Source organism: Protopterus annectens, chromosome 4.part0 (assembly GCF_019279795.1).
Source record: "Protopterus annectens isolate FY-2018-M chromosome 4.part0, PAN1.0, whole genome shotgun sequence".
Classification (NCBI taxonomy): Eukaryota; Metazoa; Chordata; order Ceratodontiformes; family Protopteridae; genus Protopterus; species Protopterus annectens.
Genome location: NC_056733.1, coordinates 341,911,983 through 341,936,746, shown reverse-complemented (window position 1 = coordinate 341,936,746; position 24,764 = coordinate 341,911,983). Strand labels below are relative to the sequence as shown.

Below are 24,764 nucleotides of genomic sequence, written 5' to 3'. Positions count from 1 at the left end.
TATACATACAACTTTTATTTTGTTTTTAAATAATACATTAAAGATGGTATTAAAATATATTAAATCCAAGATGCTGATGTTTCCTTTCCATAAAGTAATATTTAAGGAAATTTTGTAGCTAACTGCCAAGTATATAAACATTTCATGAAAATGTAACTAACCATTTTAAATATGCACCTGTTTAAATCAAGATTAAAAATAGCCAACGTACTAAATGCATAGCGGCAAGGCCTTCTTGAATATTGTTAGTAGTGACATATTAAACAAGAAGCATAACCTTTTAGTACCTTAATATTACCATATACAATGGGCTGTTTCTAATATTATGGTTTTCTCTGAGGCTGAGCTATATGCAGACTTGTTACTGTTCAGTTTAATCAACACAGTGAATTTTCTACAGCCCTTGTCGAAGCAAACAATAATATTATATTATATATAAAATAATATTACCGTCATTTGTAACAAATATCGTTAATATACACTCTAGTTAGAACATTGTATACATTTAATACTCAACATGTCACAACTATCCCCCTCCAAACATAAAACCAGGGGCTTTAAACTCACTACTTTGGGTACTCATCCTAAACAACCCATTAGCAGTTGGGGCATAGCATATTTATCAATGAAAACAAATTTCTTCAGTATGTATAGTTTAAGCCATTTCTCTTTTGAGTGCTATTTATCCCGTATTCAGAGCTTTGATAAGAGTTTGACAAAACATTTCCTTCCAATGCACATGTGGCCCATTTATATACAGGTAGGACAGAATGACAAATACCTTCTCACAGTTGTTACATGTTTCTCAATACTCACTTTTTACCTGCACTTGTTAATACACTACAGGCACCTAAAAGTAAGGTGCACAGGATTCTGGAACCTTAGATTTTAAGCAGTGCTGAACCTTGACATGGATTACCCACCGTGCTACAGAACTCCCTCTGTGTGGTGATATTTCGTATTTAAAATGTATGCCACATTATATTTTCTTCTCTACCTCTCAAATGCAGTCTTTCCCTGCCCTCAGAAATAGAAGTACACAAAGCATGTGACACCATCAGCTAGATCATACATTAACTAGTGACAGGGCTGCTGCTACTGCAGAAATGAAAGCTCACTCATCTGTCATAGTTTCCAGACCTTAAGGATGTGACTATATAAGATCCTGTGGTATTTTCTCAGCATGCACAGCACATTTGCAGTCTGTGCTTCTCATGTCTATAACAAATGAGGAATTAAGGATAGAGCAGGCCTATTAACAATTTATTATTTATTTATTTTATTTTACATTTGTTGACTGGGCTAGTCTAACTGGATATATGTCCATTTTCAGTAGAGGCCCGGGGAGATAAGCTCCAAGACAGATAAATGAAAAACCTAGCAATCAATAAACAAAAAAATGACTAAATAAAAATATTCATAATAAACACTGCAGATTCCAGGTATATATGTTGTATAGGCTTGTTCATGCTTTAAAGGTAGCTATGTCCAATATGAAAAAAAACAGGATTAAAAAGCCAAAATATATCATTTAGAATGGCCTGCTGAATAATCATTTAATAAACTCAGTTCATTGTGCAGTGCCTATTTCTGCCACGGTTACTGAGCTTGCTTTTAAAGCTCACCTAAAGGTTATGCTGACATTTTGCATGCAGTCTCCAGCTGATTCAGAGAATGGCTTGCTGTGCGACTCTGTTGGCCACTGAGGTTTTGGAATGTGCTTTGGGATGTGGCTGCTTGGAAAGGAGATTTGGGGGAAGGGAACTTAATATACCTGTACATGGAACTTAGGAAGGCAGTGTTACAGAGTTAAATCATATGCAGAGTTAAATCGTATGCAAAATATATATCAAAGATTTATTTCTTGTGTATATTTTGCCTTGATATCATTATGCAGTGCTTCAGAAAAAGTATATCAACAAGACAAATGAGTTTTGCATTGAATCCCTTACATGCAACCGTTTTGTTCCTTTTGCAGACCTGTGTGCATGTGTTTATAAAATGAAGCCATAAAATAAGAAACGTAAAAGAACTACTTAACCATTTATTTGACCATTATAAATAGCACTAACTAGCAGACTTGCCACATTAGTACATCGGCAATAAATTTATAATTAATAGAAACGAGTTTTATTTTTTTCCATTACGTAAGTATTTCTTAACATCTGCATGTTAAGATATATTCTGTTTGCTTTACATTTGAATTTTAAATGCAAAAACATACAATTAAGGATGGTAAATGGATGTTGATGTGTTGTGTCACCCTTATTGTAATACTTCTGTAGACACTGCCGACTGTTGGCATTTGTTTGGTGACAGCTAATAGTTTTCCTGTACACTGAATTCATAGGCAAACAACAAAAACAGAGGTCTTGCAGAGTTATTTTTTTGTTTAAACCAAGCCTTTATCGCTTCAGATACAAGTCTAACACCATTCCGGGTCCTTTGTAAACTATTTTATATTGTAGGTCTTATATCTGAAAAACAACATAAAAGAGATTTCCTTCTTTTCTGATACTTATCCTCTTCACATAACAGAACACCGTAAGTACCATTGCTGTAATTATCTAACACCTTTCAATTCTCAAGGCCCAAACCTCTCAGCCATTGAGTGTTCTAAGTTGTATCACTGCCTTCAGAAATCATAGCAAAAAGAAAATCACTTTCTTATTACTGAAGAGAGAAGCTATTCAAATGCTTAGTGAAAATAATCTTTTTTTTTAAATGCACAGTTCAGTTATTCAGTAAAGTATATACCCTGAAACATAACCAACATTGTGAAGTAAATCAGTAAATCTGGGAGAAACAATGTTAAAACTAATAGTAAAAATCACAGCACTGTGCCGAAATGATAGCAGATGAGAAGTATGCGAAGCTCTCCTGCCTTCTTCAAGATGTGAGCAATGCACAATGTAAATATGTTCTGTGGCTCCTTTAAATCTATATGGCACGGTCTTCTCAGCTGTTTACCTATACTGCATAAAATCAAAAATGTCAGATGACTAAATATTAATCAAATTGCACATTAAATCCATTGCCTTGCTCTTATTTCAGAACAAAAGAAAGACATTTATTAAGTGGCTCTCAGAATGTTAAGACTATGAATTTCATAAATACATTAACACAAACTTGGGCTGTAGAAAAGATTACTGCAGACTAAGCTTTTAGCTCACATCTCACAAAACCCTGGATGAGCATTAAAACCTGCTGAGCACATGTTCTAGCATACTGTATGCTCATGTTATATCTGTGTACAGGTATACATCTGTGTCACCCTTATGTAGGCATAATGCAATATAGAATTCTTGTTGAAAGGTCAAGGAGGCAAGTCCACAGGTTGTAACTTTGAAAATGTAACCATAGTTGTGGGGATGCAAAGTTCAGAATTGCTGTACCTCAAATAATTACCCCCTTCTTCAAGGTACGACAATCTCAAAGTTAGTCATAAAGATGCAGTTCCATGCATTAGGAGGTATAGGGGTAATTGCCCCCCCCCCCCACAACAAAAAGGCTTAATATGTTTCACACAAACACATATGCATTCAGGATTAATTCCTTTACAGTAAATGAATGAATGAATGAATGAATGAATGAACGAACGAACAAGCACACATGCATACATTAAGTATATGGGTGTGTATTAATGACACAGATAAGCTGCTTCATTCATTAATGCCTTCCTGTAGTTTGTGTCTAAAATTAAACTGCATTACACATCTAAAAATATTTTTTTAGAAATGAAAATTGCAAGCATGTACTGACAGGATAGTGAAGTGTTTTTGCAAACATGATTATTGGAAGTTAATTTGCAATTGTGAGCAACCCAAATTATACAATTCCTTAATTTCATAAATGAAGTTTGAACCATTAAAATGTCAGAGAAAAGGAAAGCAATGCTCAGTATACTAATGTAGAGCCACTATGAAGTACTCTCCCCAAATTAGTAACATTTGACCGAGTCCCACATAGAAAGCTGATAGGAAAACTGTATGGAGGGCCAAACACTAAGGAACTAGATTGCTGCATGGTTGATTGCCCCTCTTACCACAACGTCTGTGTCCCATCAATTTCATGAATTAAGAAAATGCTTGACCACCCATGCCTGAGTCTACATACACCCCTGAAAATAATTCAAGGGTATCAAAACTTATCAGAAGCATGGATAGGTTTACAAAGGCCCCCTGGGATCATTAGCCTAATAATCACCTATGCACCTGTGGAGCATGGCAATGGTCTCTGTTGGGTCCATACTCTTCAATGTGTTAGACATACTCAAGGGAACAACACAATAGAATGAGCTTCCTGGCTGATGGTACAGAGATGGGTGAGGAGTCCAGACAGGTGTCAGTTAAGGTTCAGTGCAAACAAATGCAAGTTAAGATACAACAATTTTGGTGTGAAGTGTGTGCGTGTGTGTGTGGGGGGGGGGGTGTAAAGTGATGGCAACAGAGCAGGGAAAGGATCAAGATATTTTGAACATACCTGGACTGGGCTACTGGAAACAAAGTGAGAGAGCTCTGGCCAGCAGCAAACAGAATTCCTGGGATGTGTCTTCTGGAAAACAGACTCTAAAAGCAAAGAGGCAATGCTTCCATTTCCATTCTACAGGACCTTAGTCAATGTGGCTACAAAGGATTGTGGGACTAACAATTAATACATCCAGTACTGCATTCAGTTTTGAAAGCCTTACAAGGAAAAGGATATTAAGCTGCTGCAAAACAAAGCTATCAGAGAGCAGAACAGTTACAAATCTTCGTACCTAAAACTAGAAAAGATGAAAGGGGCATAATAGTGGGTTACAAAATCATATCAGCCAGATGTGTATGGCTCATTCTGAATGGCAGGACAGATGGAAAGGAAGGCTAGAGATAGGAGATCATAGGGACAAGCTACTCCATACTTTTTTTTTAAGTGGGGTTGTAGACCCATGGAATGGTAGTGATAAAGGAATCCACACAGCCATGGAATAGGTTGTTGCACAAGTGGATAAAGGATAGGGAGAAGGGAGGGATGCAGGAGAGGTGGATTATTAGACACAGAGGAAGACTAGATAGGCTTTTTCTGTCTCCTCCTTATACTGCCATCAAAGAAATGTAATGTAAATGCAAAGGTCAATGAAGACTACTAGCCCCAGAGCACAGCTTCTGTAGAGGGAAATATAAATTATACCACTGCCAAATGCAGTGCAGAGGGAAACATTACTTCTCCAGCATGCAGTAAAAAAAGTTCAATAAGTATGGCCTGCTTAATACTGTGCAGTCAAGTGGGCAGTGATAGACAGTTGAACACACCTTGAGCTGAAGCAGCTTGGCACATACTTCAATGTCAGCTGCTAACAGCTATAGCTGAGATTTGCAAAAGTAAGGTTTACATTCCTCGTAGAACCAGTAAGGGAGTATCAGAAATAATCCTCATTCAGGAAATATTTCATTTTAAACCAGTATCATGTAAAATAAAGAACTATAGTAGTACACACACAGAAAACAAACAATCATTATCAATATATCATCTTAGGAACAAGATACCTGAACTCCATGCCTGGATTTCTAAGTACAACCCAGATATTATAGCAGCAACTGAAACCTGGTTGAAATCATATATAAAAGACACTGAATTTCTCCCCCCAAGCTACTCATGCCCGAGAGTCGATCGACCCAACAAGAGAGGAGGAGGAGTAGCAATACTTTTCCCTAGCAATTACACATTAATCCCCTACTCAAAACCAACACCCAACTTCTCCCCAGCCGAAATACTAATCTCTATATTAAAACTTAACAACCATAAAAACATTTGCATAATTGCTCTTTATATTCCCCCAGGAAACAACATACCAATATTAGAAAACATACTTGCCTGGACTTCCCAAAATATTGATAATGAAACCATCATTCTAGGTGATGTAAATATCGACTGGCTAGATATAGGTCACAACAACCCCTCAAAAAATATAAATCTTTACAACTTCTCCCAACTAACTGAAGACATCACTAGACCTCACAAAAATTACAACTGGGGCTCCAGAATAGACTGGATATTAGTATCCCACCCTTTCAATGTCATCAGTGCAGGCATACTACCTAATACCATTAGTGACCACAACCCAACATATATCATATGCAAAACTACTCCAACCACAGGTCAACACCAATACAAATCTACTAGAAATTTTACTAAGTTCCAATCATCCATATTTAATGAAACTTTAGCTAAAGTAAACTGGAAACCTTTCAAATCCCTGCCACTTAATGAGGCTGTTGAATTCTTTAACTCAACATTTCTAGACATCCTAAATAGGCAAGCACCCACCCGCCAAAAACAAATAAAACATAACCATGCATGCTGGCTCTCAAAATCCACCAAAGAAGTAATGTCCACAAGGGATAAAATCTGGAAATCATGGCAGAAAAACAAAGACCCCTCAACTCTACTACATTACAAGCAACTAACCAGGCAAAATGTCTAATAACCACTGATAAAAAAGACCACTACTTCCACCTACAAAGCCAACATAAAAATAATCCCCAAAAATTCTGATCTTCCATCAGCCAACTATTATACCCAGTCTCTCAAAGCAATCCATCCCCTGACCCACAAAAGACTCCCACTGAACTTGCTACCCTCTTCAATTCCTTCTTCATTGACACCATAGCTAACCTAACCACCACCTTTCCTACAGTTAACAGCACCACCATCAAGACAGCTGATGACCAAATCATCCCAGAAAACAAGTCTACCCTTAACCCTAACCTAAAATTCTCCCCCATACCCACCAGCACAATAAAACAACTTTTACTTAAGCTAAAACCCTGTACTCTGGCCCCTGACAATCTACCCCCACACTTCCTGCAGCAAGCAGCAAACTCTATAGCTTATCCCATCAGCATACTCATTAACAGATCAATTAAAGAATCCCTTGTCCCAGACATCTGGAAAAAAGCATTCATTCTTCCCTTACACAAAGATGGCACCAACACAGACACCACAAACTTTCGACCCATAGCAATTCTCTCACCCTCTCTAAAATACTGGAAAAATGCATCCATGCCCAACTCCTCAATAACCTGCATGAAAATCAAATTTTATCACCCACTCAGCATGGCTTCAGACAAGGACACAGCACCACTACCGCTCTCCTATCCTTCCTTGATACAGTTAACCGGGCACGGGATTCTGGTAAAATAATTGCTTCACTTTTCCCTGACCTCTCCAAAGCTTTTGATACCATTTCCCACACTATCCTACTCTCTAAACTATCCACTCTCCACATTTCTCCCCCTACCCTACAATGGTACAACAGCTATCTCTCCAATAGGCAGCAATCCACCAAATGGCAACAATCTTACTCCCCCTTCCTCAGTACATCCACAGGGGTACCCCAAGGCTCCATACTTAGTCCTCTCTTATTTAGCATCTTTATTAACAACTTTCACACCACTCTCCCACAATGCTTAGTAATCCAGTATGCTGATGACTCTACAATAATATGCACTGCAAATTCCAGCTCTGAACTCCAGCAAATTACCCAGAATGCCTTCACATCTACTAAATCTTGGATGCTTAACAATCATCTTGCCCTAAATCAAAAAAAAAAACTAAACTAGTAATTTTTACTCCTAGGAAAACCACTTCATTTGATAAAAAACTCTTCACTATACAAGCCCAAGACAATACCACTATAGAAGTTGTCCCACACACTAAATTACTAGGCATTACTATAGATGAAAACCTTAACTTTGACCTACACATAAACAAGAACATCAAAAAACACACCAAAAGCTTGGTATGCTCTACAGGCACCAACACTTTCTTAGCCTCTCTACTAGACAAACCCTTGCAACTACCTTTTTATTACCCTCTCTCCTTTATGGTGCCCCTCTCCTTACGAATATCCGAAATTCTGCAAAATCCAAACTTGCTATGTGTTACAACAGAATAGCAAAATTTGCCACCAAGGCCACATTCTCATCCCACCATTGTAAGTCACTGAAACAATTAGGGTGGCTGGAACTCCCCCACCATCTCTCATTCACCCAACTAACTACTGTGCACAAAATAATCTACAGACCCACAGACTGTCCTGCTCTCTCAACTCTACTTGCCAAATACCATTCCAGCAGGCATCTAAGATCTGAAAATCATCTACTTCTAAAAGTAGATAAGCCCACCTTACCTGCTGGTCAACTCCTCTATGCCTTCACCGTCGCCAAACTATGGAACTCACTTCCGCCTTCTATAAGAAACACAGGCAGCACCACCACCTTCAAACAAATGCTGAAAAATCATCTCAATTCTTCCTGGCTATGTTCCTGCGCTATAACCTAACCTCTTCACTCTCCTTATATGATCACTAAACTCCTATGTCTTTTGCTACTAGTGACTGATGATATTTTCTCCATATTTATTTTTATCTTCACTCGTTGATTCTGGTACAATAATACGGATCTCTGTTTATACCAATCTGATTGAATTCATTGAATTCTGCTTTAATGTATATTTTCTGTATATATTGCTGTAATCAAACAAACTAGATTCCTGCTTTTATGTATATATTCTGTATATGTTACTATATTTACTATCTGTAACACTGTTTCTGCTTCTGTACTAATTAATGTTTATATTTTTTCTGTATCTCGTTGGAGCTTTTCTCCCCGGGCCTCCACTGAAAATGGGCTCTTTTAGGCCCAGTGGACTTATCCCGGTAAACAAATGCAATAAATAAATAAATCATATATGCATTTTAGTAGATTAAGTTGAAGGATCTTACCACCAAATTGTTTAATACATTTTTTTTCAAACTGAGTATGGAGTCAACTTTATGTTATACATTTAAACTTTAACCATCATTGGTTGTCATTTTGGATTGACATGCTTCACAGATTTTCAGCAATATCATTAAGGTGCAATTTGCACAGCTAAGTATTTAGTATACATTTTGTGATGTAATACTTTAAAAATACTTGAAGTGCTAATGTAGATGAGTTTCTGCATGGCAATGGTGGGGAATTAATGCTGAAAGTATAAACAATCCATCCAGAACAATCTGGTCAAACTTTAAATTCAGCAAACTGGTGAACAATTCAGCCAGAAGATGAGGGTTGCTGTATGGGGCTGTTCTTCCTCTCCTTTGGAGAAGTTACTGCAGAGATGAGTAACACATCTGCAGGGGGCAGGGCTTTTCCCCACAGAAACATGGGGTTTGGGGCCAAAACCACCCAAAGACATAAGCAGCTTAAGTTTAAAATTTCCTGAACTGAAACTTGTCTGTATTTGCAGCTACTTTAACTGTGTCAGTGCAGAAAAGTTACATTAGGTCAAATGTCCTAAACATGGTCAGGCTTGGTTCAGTAACCCAGCCATCCAAACAGCCAGGCATACAGGTGACAAAACACCTAAGTAAGCGTCAAGCATCACATGCACGGAGAGCATAATAAGGTTGTCAAACTAGGGGTAATGAAAGCCAAGCCATCAGAGAAAAAGTGCAGGTACAATAACTCCTCACACTACTATTATACTGTACACAGGTATTTCATACATTTTACTATTTAGAGAGATCTCAAATGCATTTCAGAGACCAAAAAAATGCAAACTCATCTGGAAACATTAATTACTGCTATCTCAGCAGTCTGATTTTCCATTGCCCATTTTGTCCTATTCAGGATTGCTATTGAGCTGAAGTCTAGCCTAACAATTAACAGTATAAAAGATAGAGAACCAGTCCTAAATAGGATGGCAGTCCATTTCGGAATACAGACCAGCACCACATATGTGAACATATATGCAATCTCTGGGAACTTTGGTACAAATTTGCATTACCTACACAACCTGCTAACTGAATCCATTTTCTTGCATACATCCAGTTGTACAACAGTGTACATGATATCATATTATAATAGCAGGTTCTCACTCTCTGGGAAAAGCAGTTTGATTAGGCTCAGGATAACTCATGAACTTCTATCAAATAATGTAATATACCTCCAAATATGACATACTCACTGATAGACTGTATGGTTTCAGGCCAAAATACAATATGGTTTTAGACCAAACTACAATACTTTGACAAGTTATTTATCCTTTAGACAAGGGAAAAATAACCGGCATTATCTTCATTGTATGAAACTCGCATTTCAAATAGTGGACCATAATGCACTTCTAAACAAACTCACCTCTGTAGGTTTCATACAAGAAGTCACACAATGATCTTAAAACTATCTCACTTACCAAACTTTCAGACTTTTTAGCAACAACTTTCATTCTGAAACTGGGAATAGGATATGCGGTACCCCAAGCGTCAGTTCTTGACCCACTACTATTTTTCATCTTCAAAAACAACCTACCATTCTGCACATAGTAACACAAGTTATTACCAAAAAAGTATGAATTCATTAGAAACAATAACCAAAGACTTGCAAAAATATTTCTGTCAAGCATGGACTTGGATTAATCAATACCAATAAAACTAACTTTTTTTTGGAATTCATCAAAGATTAAGAGAGGAATTGCAGCAACACACACCCTCTTGGCACCATATACCAGTGATCAGCACTCCGAAAAAGGGGAATATGCCAGATTAGACCTCTACTCTTCACAATAAGGCTATGATTAACAAAGCACTCATGCAACTTGACATTTCTGACTTCTATTGTTAGTAGGTTGGATACTTGATTCACAGCAACCAATGTATTGCTACCTAAGCTAGAGAACAGTCTCCCAGTTATTTCACTCCTATCAGCAGAAATCACTACACTAATTCAAACAACTGAAAACAAAATACTGCACTTTGTTCATATGCCTAACCAAAGTGAACGTTGTCGCTCTACTACAGACAGATGAAAATGGCTGCCAATGCTTACAAGAGCATCTTTGTAATTAAACACATTAAGTTATAAAGTACTCTGTGACAGATATTGCACACCAATAAAAATCATTTTATTGCAGAGACACTACTCCGATAAATTACAAAACACAGATGATAAAGTAATGCCTAGGCCTCCCTTTAAAATCTTTCCACCACAGAAACAGCCTTTGCCAAATTAGCTCCATCATACTGGAATAAAATATGGTGGGCCTTGAGCTTAATGCCTTTTACAAAGAAAATAAAATCCCATCTGGTACAACTCAACAAATGAGACTGCTACTAGGATGCAGATTAGCTCTCATTCACACAATCTTACAGCAATCATGGGCCTATCAATCATTTACCACATTCTAGGAATTCTCCCACAAAGTCCAAAGGATAGATCAACCAAGAGATTATCAGTTGCTCATCTTAACCCTTTTGCTATGACAGCAGAAACCTTCTCAGCTGCAATAAAAATATCTCAGCCATTATGTCAGTGCACCAGCTTTACTTGGGCTGGCCTTAGAGTATGAACCTGTGCAAATAATTAATTGGAAATATAACATTTATGGGAAGGAGAATTTTTGGCTGTTACTTAAAGGAAATACATGATGTTTGCCATTAGGGGCTTTTACCTCAGAAATATAATCTTATACCCATTGTAAGTACTGAAATGAAGCGGAGGGGAATTTCTGGGTTTGATTGGTACCTACTTTAAGCACATTCAAAATTAATACCCAATGTTTTCTGTTAATGGACTGTAACAAAAAAATCTCTCTTGATTAAGCCAAAATATTGAGTATAATATTTTGTTGATAAAGATGTAAGATGTGTGTGATGTGTTTATTGCCTTGGAAAAACTGATATTTCACTGCAAAAAGACAAGGTAATTGTATTACTTTAACAAATGTTTGTTTTTGCATACATATTGCATATAAAATGTTCATAAATCAGTCTTGCTGTAGTACCCAAATGCCCAGATCATGCCTGAAAACAATTTAGCAAAGTATCAATGACTGACACTTTTACAGCAAACCATTGAAATACACTTGGTCATTATTTTGTCACATTTATCCTGCACAAGTCTTTTTTTTCTTAAGACAAGTATTGGGTGGGCCAGTCAAGCCACATTTCTGTAAAAATCCAAGCAAATTAACCTCAGTGAACCAGTGCTCAAAACGTATTTTAGAATTAATCCAGTAGGTTTCTGTAACCTTACAGTTAGTTATGTTAGTTAAGTGAATATGAAGAGGGTCAAAGCCACCTGCATGATGGAGAGTTGGTGGCTTTACCTCCATGTAAAAAAACTTTCAGTGTATGCCGGTTGGATTAGTTAGATCCATCCAATCTGACATGCCAAAGCACTACTTGTTAAGATAAGCCATCTCTGGTTACCCCAGAATCAAATATCTTCACAAAAACTAATTAAGAAGCAATGTTGTTTGTTTAGGATTTTTAATTTTTGGTGCAAGGTTCAAACCAGATCTATGTCACTTGCATGCTTGTACTGTAGCATAACTATTCAGCAAGACATCATCAGATTTTATAATACCACATATAGTACAGGCACAAGTTCTACAACTTATGGCAGTCTACACTATATTGGTGAAGTTTTATTAAGTGGTTGCCAGTACAGCCTAATGGGTGGCATATGAGCATAACGAGCAATGAAAAATCATGTCACAGATCTGAATGCTAACGACTGAACTCTTGGCATGTGAACCACACCAAAGGAAATGAAATCTATCTCCTTCAAAAGCCTGCCAAAATGAAATAAGCATAATCAAACAGAATAAATTCTAAAAAAGCACAACACAAAACAAAGAACCATGCTGCCCAGCATTTTGAAATACCTGGAAAAAATAACTTACAACGCCTAAGAAAGAAAAATGTGCAGAGGAGCTAGGCACCCTTATGTGTAGGGCTTCACATCCATATATGTATTATATATAAAACATACACATACAAACTACATGGTCACACAATTGTGGGCAAATCAGTAGATCCATGGACCATGGTGTTTGCCGACAGCACAGTTTGCCTTTGATTTAAAAAGAAACCCATATTGTGATACAAATGTCATGTTAATGGCTTTGAAACTCAAACTTCAACCACAGCGGTTTTACAATTTGGACTTCAAAACAACTACAAGTTTCTTGAAAGCCAAACTATACCTTTTAAAGAGCAGAGGTTAATTCCTGCACTCTCCCTTTTGAGTGTTTTGCATCTCACAGCAAGTCAGTGTTATAATGTTCTTAGGACATCAGAAATGTTTGAATCTTTTAAAATATAAAAAGAAAAATCCATGGTATCCCTCGATAGTCTCAGAAAACCCAGTATGCAACCTATACTGTGTCAAAAACAAACCAAGAACAAACTTCACAGTGCGGAGGGTGTGAAGTTCATTCCATGAAATATGTTATGCACCTAGTTCACTAATAAAAATCAAACTTTAAAATACGTACTACAAAATAATAAAATAGTAGGTAGTCCACAGTGGAGTTAAAAATGGAATATCCTTTATTGAAACACACAAACAAGCAATCCTAGTCAGTATAATGAAAAGCGTTAAATACATTCATTATTTATTTATATATATTTATTTTATACACACACACACACATATATATATATATATATATATATATATATATATATATATATATATAATCAGGTTATAATATAAACACAAACACATATATATATATATATATATATATATATATATATATATATATATATATATATAAAAATAATCAGGTTATAATATAAAAACATCTTATTAAGGCTATACTACTAATCCAAGCTTTATCAATTAAGAAACAAACTCATTAACAAAATGACTAACTAATTAACTAACAAATTCTAACTAATTAGCTAACAAAATCTACAAGTGAACACCTAAGTAGGCTGAAAACCATAGCCAAGGTGTACCTTAACAATTATAGCTATGGTTTTCAGCCTACTTAGGTGTTCACTTGTGGATTTCTACACATGTTCATTAATATTATGACATGTTTTTTACACACAAATCTGAGGAAGTATTTATTTGGTATGAAAGCAATCAAGTGTTAAAAGTATTTCAGTTTATAAGTTAGTAATATTTATTCTGATAGATTTCTAGTGATATATCTTTTTATTAGTTAATTAGCCATTTTATTTGTGAGTTTGTTTCTTAATTAATAAAGTTTGGCTCAGTAGGTTAGCATTAATAGGCTATTCTTATATTGTTGTTGTCTTTCGGCTTTTCCTGGTTAGGGGTCGCCACAGCAGAACTTCGGTCTGTTAATGATTGGCAGTAGATTTTCACGGTGCTGAGTTTCCAGCTCAATGCCAAACCTTCAACGAAGGCACACCCCATTCATGCATGTCTTTCGGAATGCCACTCGACCCGCGGGGAGGACATGCAGACTCCACACAGAAGGCACTCCCCGCACACTAGCTGAGAATCTAACAGGAGAACCCTCTTGCTGTGAGGCAACAACGCTATCGCTGCACTATTCTTATATTATATATTTTAATTTGTTTTTAGTTTCAATTGTATGGTGGCACAGTCTCAGTTTACACTATGGTGTTAAGGGGAAGGGGGACTTGGTTAAAGGAATGAATTTAATGCTTTTATTGCTCTTAACAGAACAACCCCCTATAACCCGATTTTTATATAAATAATGACTGTCTTTAATACTTTTCATTATAGTAAACTAGGATTGCTTGTTTGTGTGTTTCTATAAAGGATATTCCATTTTAACTCAGCTGTGAACTACCTACTATTTTATTATTTTGTAGTATGTATTTTAAAGTTCGATTTTTATTAGTGAACTAGGTGGTAACATATTTCAAGGAGTGAACTTCACACCCACCACACTGCGAAGTTTCTGCTTGGTTTGTTTTTATCTTTTAAAATGTCATATCTTTTGCCATCTTAAAAAATGGACAAACATTTTGCAGAAAATAATGCTGCCATGTACTTCTGATTACACTGTAAAGACAGCCACTTTAGAACTTTTCATAATTAAATCACAAAAAGTGGATATTTTTACCACATACCCACAATGCAAAATACTACAAAAACGCATCATTTTATTTATATACTCTTACAGCATCCTACTTTCATTTAGTTATTGGCATGCCTAGAGTAAAATTATTACTGCTTTCTTCCCATGTTAACTTTTAAATTTATTTAAAAGTTCTAAAATTACTTTTTCATCTCTTGCAATGGAAAAAAAGAGAGTGAAAGAGAAAGACAAGAATAAGAGATAAAAAAATTTTATTTAACAATGTTAAGCGACTGCTTGTTTTATTCTCCTGCTACGGAATATCTGTCAAAACAACCTCCTTCTCACATTAATACTGGAGTGCCAGAAAATTACTGAAGATTTGTCGGATACATTTTTTTTTACTTTTCTATCACCCCTTCTATATTACTTTTGTGAACTGAATACCAGTGTGGCCTGAGAGAATCTCTCTGTCTAGAAAGACACGTTGGAGCTTTCTTAGAGAAGGTCGGTGAAGAATTGACAGGTGGTGACAAATGAACCCTAAAGTATACCTGCGCCTTTCTCCAAGAATTTCCTGGACGCATAGCTAAACCTATCAGTATTAATGCTGCTAATTCTATTCATCTGATTGTAAAATTATTTCATGTACAAACAATTTTGTCTTGCTTTTAAAGATCTTAATTCTCAGTTATATGTCACGCGGTGGTGGTGCTGCGGTAGCGTTGTCGCCTCACAGTCAGGTGTTGTCCTGTTCGATTCTCAGTTAAAGCATCTTCGAACCTTCGTTGAAGGTTGGGCATCAGAGCTGGCAACCCGGCACGCAAAAATCTACTGCCAATCATTAGCAGACCGGAGTTCTGCTGTGGCGACCCCTAACCCCCTAAAAGCCGAAAGACACAACAACACACACACACACACACACACACACACACACACGTGTTCTCACACTGAAAGCACATTCTATTATTATCTTCACATCATTAGCAATGCCTTCTGAATTTTATACAACTAGCAGTAGTGAAGTGTTAACAACTAAAACACACGCATTTTGTTTAAATTAACTAGGTGGTAGCAGAAGAAAGAGACATTGTTTTTGGTCATTTCACAGATTCTTAATCAATAAAATCTTCTAATACACTCAATGGTATGTGAGCTTGTTGTCAACTAACCATTAAGTTTCTCAAAAGTATGATCACTTTTTAACATCATTCTGACAAACCCCATTTTTGCATCTGTTATTGTCATCAGCATACTTAGCTGTTTTACAGTTAGCAAAGTCTGGCCAGATTTTAATAAACAGATTCTTAATCAATAAAATCTTCTAATACATTCAATGGTATGTGAGCTTGTTGTCAACTAACCATTAAGTTTCTCAAAAGTATGATCACTTTTTAACATCATTCTGACAAACCCCATTTTTGCATCTGTTATTGTCATCAGTATACTTAGCTGTTTTACAGTTAGCAAAGTCTGGCCAGATTTTAATAAACCATTGCAGCCTAATAAGTAACTCATCATGCAATATCTACATCTTAGCATACAGGATTAAGGCTACAACTCAGTAACCTACCTGGATTCATCCTACAGTCTTCGGTTTGATTCATTCCATCTGTACTTGCTAACTCTGACAAGTCATTGAAACTTAAGCAGTGCTCCAATATCACTTGTGAAAAGAGGAACTTGTTCCTAATACACAAATCTTATTATTCTAACAAATGAAATAAAATGGTTTGGGTATTTCTCACCCAGTCCTTCTGCTGAAAGTGGTGCTACCCCTGTTTCTTCCATTGTTTGCAAATGTGGTAATAATGAATTTGGAAACTCTTTCCTGTCACACAATTCTGTTTCTTTTTTTTCATACCAGACAATTCCACAACTGGCTAAAGGTTTCTGTATACCTACTGCATCCTCAGTCAGCTGTTACCTGTCAGGAGTTTCAGCTCGCCTTCCCTCCTGGACGTAGCTCCCACACATCCAAGACACATTCCCCAGGTCCAAAGACATTATATGTGACACTCACCATATGATCAGTCAGTGATGTACAATCATTAAAATTCAGACTCATGAAATCACATTAGTGTGCCTATTTCTGTATGATTTTATAATTATTCTTTCATTATATGTAAAAGAAGTTGAATAATGTAAAAATATGTCTACTGGGTATTAAATATAACAGTTTATTAATTTCACAAAAAAACTGATTATATGGCATTCTTTTTGTTTACCCAGATTCGATTATTTCAACTTGAATTTCCAGCAAAAGGAAATAACTATGATTGTCAAAGTAATGGGTCTGTTTCATTCATTGAAAAATATTTAAAAAATTATTAGTTATTGCAGGCTAACATGGTGGCCATCACAGACACTATCCAAGAATTATAGTATACAAGTCTTTTCATGTCACTATAGAGCAGATCTGTCTCTTTGTGATAAGTTGAGATCTCCTTTCTATCCAACAATTTTAAAATATAATGAAGAATCCGCTAGTTTACTTTAGCAATGTACCTTATCTGCTAATACAATGAGCAAACTGAGAATCCATTTCACAGTACTGTGTGCATACCTTTGCATCCATTTCACAGTACTGTGTGCATACCTTTGCATCCATTTCACAGTACTGTGTGCATACCTTTGCATCCATTTCACAGTACTGTGTGCATACCTTTGCATCCATTTCACAGTACTGTGTGCATACCTTTGCATCCATTTCACAGTACTGTGTGCATACCTTTGCATCCATTTCACAGTACTGTGTGCATACCTTTGCATGCACTCTTGCAAAACATATAATTATCCTGTTCAAAAAATTTAATTCAGGTGTGAAGCCAGATGGTAAATCATTATTTCACTGGGATTTCAAATCATTTTTCTGCTCTCCTCTCAGTAAGGTCTAATCATTATGTTTCTTCAAGTGTATTTTCCTTACTAGAGGTTAGTCTCTATCAGATCATTAGCCTTTATCTGCCCCCCCCCCCCCCAAGCAATGCTTATGGGAAAATCTGCTGCCAGTTCCGTCTGTATTCTGTAATATTAAACTTTCCCTAAGTGGTACCATCTCCTTTGTGGTGATACAACGTAATAAGTCCTCCCTGTAATATAAACTCACTGGATATGATCTGTGGATCCTAGTTATTTCTTTTTTCCCATCCCAGTAACATCAAGTCCCTCTGGGAATCTATTAATTCCCCATCATATTATTAGTTCCCCTACAGAGGAAATAACTATGTCAAGGACAGCCTGGCCAATCATACTGCTGAATGAGGCTTCCTGATTTTTGTCCTATCACTCTCCCTATAAAACAAGTAGAACGTATGCATTGTAGTATGATCACACCCTGCTGTAAACATCTGTGCCTCTGGAGATGCTGTAAACATCTGTGCCTCTGGACATGCCTATCTGCTGCTGCTCTATCAAGCTTTATTTATTTATTTTTCAGTTGTTTACCACTAAATAAACTAGTCCATCTCTGACCCCTTTTCATCCGACACCTTGGTGAATATTAACAACAGAGTACTCAGATAACCACAATGTTTTCAGAGATAAAATGAAAATAGAATATCCAGAGAAAACAAATGCAGACATGAGAACAGCATTGGACAGAGATCCAAACACTGGAGCTCTGAACTAGAGAACATCTATCACTAGAGCTGCCAGGTAGCACAAAAAGAAAATCTATTTCCCCCAACACACACACACACACACAGTGGCTTACACAGCTGACTCCAGCAGTCATAATAATCAGACCTCAAGTCACCAACATTGCAGATCCCAGTGACATGACATCATATCATTATGCATGGCCAAATGTTATTCATTCATTAACATAATTGTTGATGTAAATGTGGGATTTCAGTGCAGTGTTATAAAAATAGCACATGATTTAACAATCTTAAGCCTTGGATTTACTAACTGGAAAAATTTGCACTAGCCATCTATATGCTTATACAATTCAGCTTAAGTTGTCAGTTATATTACACAACATAACATAAAAAAATCTACTTTACTAACATAAATAAGGCCATAAAACTTTACTAATACAAATAAGGCCATAACCCACTTACAGTCAGATTCTGCAGTAAATAATGTACACAACTACACATTTTTTAAACATTTCTTTGATGGTGCTGTAAGAGGCATAAACCATACACTACCCTTGTTTTGTATCTATGTAACCATGCACAAAGCAGTGTGTGTGTGTGTGTGTGTGTGTGTGTGTGTGTGTGTGTGTGTGTGTGTGTGTGTGTGTGTATGTGTATGTGTAGCACAGCAAATGTTAAGAGCAAATCATGGCTTCTCAAAAGCAAAGTAGCAAAATCCACATTGTATAATCTGAATTTATGTACACCTAAAGTTATTTAATTGAAAAGAAAACATTTTAAATAATTCTGCTCTTTAATAACAGACTGATTACTGCAATTTCTAGCTAAAGTAGGGCTACTCATCTGTCAATACTTACCTACTTAAATTCACATTCACTGCTATTTTATAGCAAACGAGTGTAAATATTGTGTTACCTTGAAACCAATGTGATTTTCTTCTTAATTAAACTGGGGCAGTTGTTGGTTAAAACGTCCTTATCTCCATAGAATTTCCCTTAATATGTACTTAATTCCATCTATGGTCTCCTCGCATCTAGATTACTGAATTGCATCATATCTTGGGTTTCCTAATGATGGCAAACTCAGATACCTCAGTGCATTCAGAATTCTGCAACTAGAGACCTGGCAAAGTCATCTTGATTTGGCCACATGACTACTCTCCTTTGAGCTTCACAGTGACCATTAACTGTGGCAAAATCATCATTCAAAAGCTTGATAATAATACAGTGCTATATTCACAGTCTGAGTCATACAAGTCTAAACAGCTTTTGTCTAAACAGCTTTTGATATTTATTATTCCACCCCTTTGGCCATCTGGAATAGGACAGTTAATGCTTCCTAGGATGCGTTTAGAGACCTCCAGGAGGCTCTCTTTTGTCTTCACAAACCCATTACGTGGAACTGACTACATGCCTACATGGAGCAGTTCATTGTGCAGCTTTTTGTTACCTACCCACATGGAGCAGTTCATTGTGCAGCTTTTTTTTACCTGCCCACATGGAGCAGTTCATTGTGCAGCTTTTTTTTACCTGCCCACATGGAGCAGTTCATTCTGCAACTTTTTTTTTTACCTGCCCACATGGAGCAGTTCATTCTGCAGCTTATTTTTACCTGCCCACATGGAGCAGTTCATTCTGCAGCTTTATTTTTTTTTTGACAGGTCCAAAAAGGTTTCTATATTTCAGGGGATATATGGTAAACAGTATTTGGGTCTGTGGTTTAGATTGATACAACCAGGACTATGAACCAAATAACCTGAATCTGATTAGTTGTTCAGGCGCTGGAAGACACAGGTTGGGGTAGGCAGGAGTGAGGTAACAGCACTAGCTTGCATGGTACCATCATGTCCAAGACTGGGGATTTGGAAGCCCTAAACCAATAATGGTAGTCCTTTGGCTTGTGGATGGAAGCAAACACTAGCAAGAGAGGAGCATAGGATGCCAAGCAATGATATGGCTGCTCACATCAGCCACCAGGAGTGGGGGGGGGGGGGGGTTGGCTTGACCTCATTGCCAGACTGCCTGTGAGAGTACAACCCTTTCCACAGCTGGCTGGATGTTAATTCCTCCAGCTTTTGCTCTCCCCTTGGCTAAGTATCCCCACTACAAGAAGGAATGAGCTCTAGACACATGGGGGTGGCTAATTCCTTACAGGCATGCAGGTAAAATTATGTTTACTATGAATATTGCACCTTGTTTAATCAACATGTGATTATTCAATCCAAAACATCTAAAACCTTGAAAAGCCACATTTCAAAATGGCTACAATCCCAGTTTAAAAAAAGACATACTGATGATTAATAATGCATTCTCCTGGTTCATTATAGACGCTGGGTATATGGTATTTCTGGATAAAATGATTATTCAAGAAGATCTTTTTAATAAAACTGTGGCCTGAAAAGATGAAATTCAAGTCAGTTCAATCTGAAAAAAAAAAAATGAAATAAATTGTCTCATATCAGCTTACTGTTGAATTGAAGCCAGGCCACTTTAAGTAATGTAAAAAGATATCTTTTGAGAGAGGAATTTTTTTTTTTAGAAAGATGAAATCAGCAACAGAAAGTGTACTATCATTAATAGGGATATGGCTGACATGGATTACATTGGTGACACAACCCTGGTTTCTGAAGTAAGCTCTGATCATCCCATATTATTTGAGACATCATCTTGGACAATTTTTTGAATGCTTGCAATGAATTGTTTAGAAACGGGAATAATGTATGGATGTTACTCGAAGAGCATATGTATTCAGGGAGGAATATTGGATTCATCTTTCATAAGATTACCAAATTAATAGTTTCTGGTTAAGCATGCTGTGACACAGTACATATACAGACTGGGAACTCTTAAGTCCACCTTTATTTTAAGGCTCCATCAGTTTACTTAGTTGATTATTGCACTTTTATTTTCTCAAAGTAGTCACTTGGAATTCAAGATTTTTTTTTTTTTTTTTTTTTTGTATAGGGCAGTAAAAATCTCAGACCACGGATACAGAAGTGATATACCTAGAAAAACATCATCCATGCACAGACACCAGAGGACACAGTGGTTAACTGTAATATATTGTGATAGTGGCACCAAGTCAAGTATGCTTTACAGATACAAAAGTACTGGAACAGAAACAGAGCAAATGTGACCATTCCCAAATGCAAAAAGTTATAGACTTTCAAAATCAGCCCTTATTTCAAGCAAAACAACATTAGTAGCAATAGCTACAGAAAAAAGGTAACTGATTAAAAAATCCTCAAAATACGAAACTTAGCATTTCCTAAAATTTAAACATTTTCAGCGATGATTTAATATTTACCATACAGGAGTATCTTGAAGTTAAATAGCATACGGAGGGATTATGATTCCCGTTTAAGGGACATCGCTCTTCTTACCAGTAAAGGTAGTACCTTTCCAGTTTCTAAAGATTTCTAGTTTGCTAGCTGAATTCCATTCACTGTTGCTTTTTTTCTCAACTGTGCAGCTTAGTTGTGAACACTGGGACAGTTTAATTCAAGCTCGTGAGATAAAAAAAAAACATTTGATCTCCTTAAAATGCTAATTTCAAACAACAAAACATCCAAATGAGTAAAAGTGAAGTAAGCCTGAAAGTAAACTGAAAGAACCATGGAAAATATAATCTGAAACCATGAAAATACACAAATGGGATGTTATTACTTGTAGACAGGTTGTATTTCATTCTGTTTTTCCCCTAAAGTCTGTTATTCTTTGAGAAAAGGTAATGGCTTATATTTAATAATGACAGCCATCAATAACATTTTTTATTATAGAGCATGTTGCAATGACACTCCTTTTACTGCATCAGTTTGCAAAATCAGTAATTGCTAATGTTTTATAAGTGCCCCTGACTTGGGACCTTTGCACTTAATTGTTTTCGCTCAGATTCCTGGAAGTCAGAAGTTATCAGGCATGTTTCCATGCGTTCAGGATGTAGCGTCGGGAGTAGTATACCCCCATCTAGTTGGTTGGACGGGAGGTTAGTTCCCCAGTTCTCCTCCGGGATCAAGAGCAAGCTACAAAACGGGTTTTTCTTGAAAACTATACACGTGCACTGAATTCCGATTTTACCTGTCTGCATGAAATCACTCTTCTTCGGGATTACAGCCTTTCTTCGAAATTAAGATGCAAGTAATTTTCTTCAAAATGAATAATGCATGCACATAAGACTGACTGCGGGACGGACGATCTTACCATCTGCCCGACCAGTCAGATCCTTAGAGAACTGGTTATGGATGCAGGACAGTAACGGAAAATGTATCCATGTGCCCAATCCTCGAAAAAGAGATTACTACCCTGAGACCCTACGCAAAATAACATAAAACCTTCGTAATCTTGATTCACTGGGACATCGTTAAATTCACATTGTTAGAAAGGGACTGCTTACCTCTGCAGAACTATCCAAAGACAAGCCCGGTGGGAATGCTGCAGCGTTTCCTAAAACTTTCTCCACGGTGTCTTAACTGCAGATAATGGACTCAGCTCCACCCTGTTAAATGGTATCACTTGCATTTATACCATGCCCAGCACTGTTTACCGAAGTTCATGGGCAATGAAGAAACAGCAAGCTATCCGCTGCTGAAGATGTTGGTTGGTGGCTGCCACCTTCCTGGCCCAACCACATTTGCAGCAGCCGGGAAATGAGCCAAGTTTCTCAGCTGCATGCAGTATTGATGAGGTCCACAAGGATGCAAACCTAGCAAGAATTCTTACTCTCTCTCCTACTCCTCCTTTAGTTCCTCCCCCACGTTCCATTCAGCTGGGGATCCCAGTAATTCACTGCACCTGCAGCGGTCACTGCTGCCTCGTGCTTAATGCAAGTACTACAGGAGTAACATGAATGCAATTAATTTAGCTTTCATACTAATACCTCAGAAACTAATGACAAACCCAAAATCAGAACAATCAGGAGAAATGGCCTAAAACTAGGAAAGAAGGAATTAAAGTAAATACATTTGTGTCTGATTACTTGTCTTTGTGTCCGTGAGTCATGCATCTTAACTGCTTTGCTCAAGAATTCTCGACGTGGCCAAAGATTAGGAGCAATTTTTATATATTACTCAGATTAAGTTAAACTAATAGAACATATCTTGCATCAGTACGTTTTTTTTTCTGACCAATAAGAAGTAAGAAACTTTAAGTTTAATGTATGGCATTACTAAGTGACTTTAATTTACCAGAAAATCAAGCAATTTAGAATGGCAAATATGAGGCAAAATCAGAGATGCCTTACAACATTCTTGACAGCTGAGATAACTGTGTGTGTGTGCGCGTGTGTGTGTGTGTGTGTGTGTGTGTGTTAACACGAGATGTAACTGCAGCATCCACTTCAAAATCACAAATTTTAAGAGAATTCTGAAACAAAGTCAGGGACTGCTGAAAATTATGTATCAGAATCTTACAACTTTTTCTGCACCGTATTTGCTTGGCAAGGTTTCTTTAACATATTGTTCCAGTACTATACCACGGGGTATAAGTCCAGGAAAACAAGAGATAATAATAACAAGGTAAATGAGTGCATACAACTGCTATATTGTCCTTTTTCCTTCTTGAAACTGCAGAAATGCAAGACTTATTATGATATCTTATTTTATGACTTTTGCATAAAGTACACAATGCATAGAGTGCACGTTTTGAATGGCCTTCCTAGCATTTTACACCAGGTCCCATACAGCTCCTAAACACATAATCCAGGAAGTAGTTCAAAATAATAAATGGCTAACACAACTACTAATTTGTGCTAATTTGTTCGAAGAAAAAAACACACGTACATACACACACACACACACACACACACACACACACATATGCTGGCATAATAAGTGATAGTGCTTAATGTCTGTAAATCTGGCAATTTTTGAAATAAAGCATGTGTTTTATAAGGACGAGAAACCTAAAAGGAAAGAAAGGGCTTTGCATTCCCTGCTGCATGGCACTACATTACAATTTTCTAAGCTACACAATAAGTACAGAATACCTACTCTCTAAGTATATATGTGTACAAATATATATATATATATATAGAGAGAGAGAGAGAGAGAGAGATAGTTTAGAAGCTTGAACTTTCAAAACTTCAAACTTCATATGGTTGAGACCATAACACTGAAGTTTTGAAATTTCAAAATTTTAATAATAAAAATTAAAACAAACTTTGGTTCTACATTTATGTAGTGGGCAAGCTCCCCTCCACCCTCTACACCCCCTGCTAATTAAATACACCACCTCCCAGATCATACTACAATAAAGAGAATGGTAAATGTCCCGTTCAGCACTGTTTAGTGATCTCCATTTAAATCGTTCAAAGTTTAAAAACTTTGATGTGATG

General features: G+C 36.8%; 1 protein-coding gene across 3 annotated transcripts in view; it reads right to left on the bottom strand.

The window, feature by feature from the left end:
• Positions 1–23,113, bottom strand: part of AIFM3 (apoptosis inducing factor mitochondria associated 3) — a 667,943-nt gene extending 644,830 nt beyond the window's left edge. Inside the window, exon 1 of one of the 3 annotated variants that reach the window (XM_044068314.1) lies at positions 22,827–23,113. The gene's annotated coding sequence lies outside the window, so the exon portion shown is untranslated. The remainder of the gene's footprint in view (positions 1–22,826) is intronic. The other 2 variants (XM_044068316.1, XM_044068315.1) reach the window with 2 other exon arrangements.
• Positions 23,114–24,764: the final 1,651 nt, after the last annotated feature.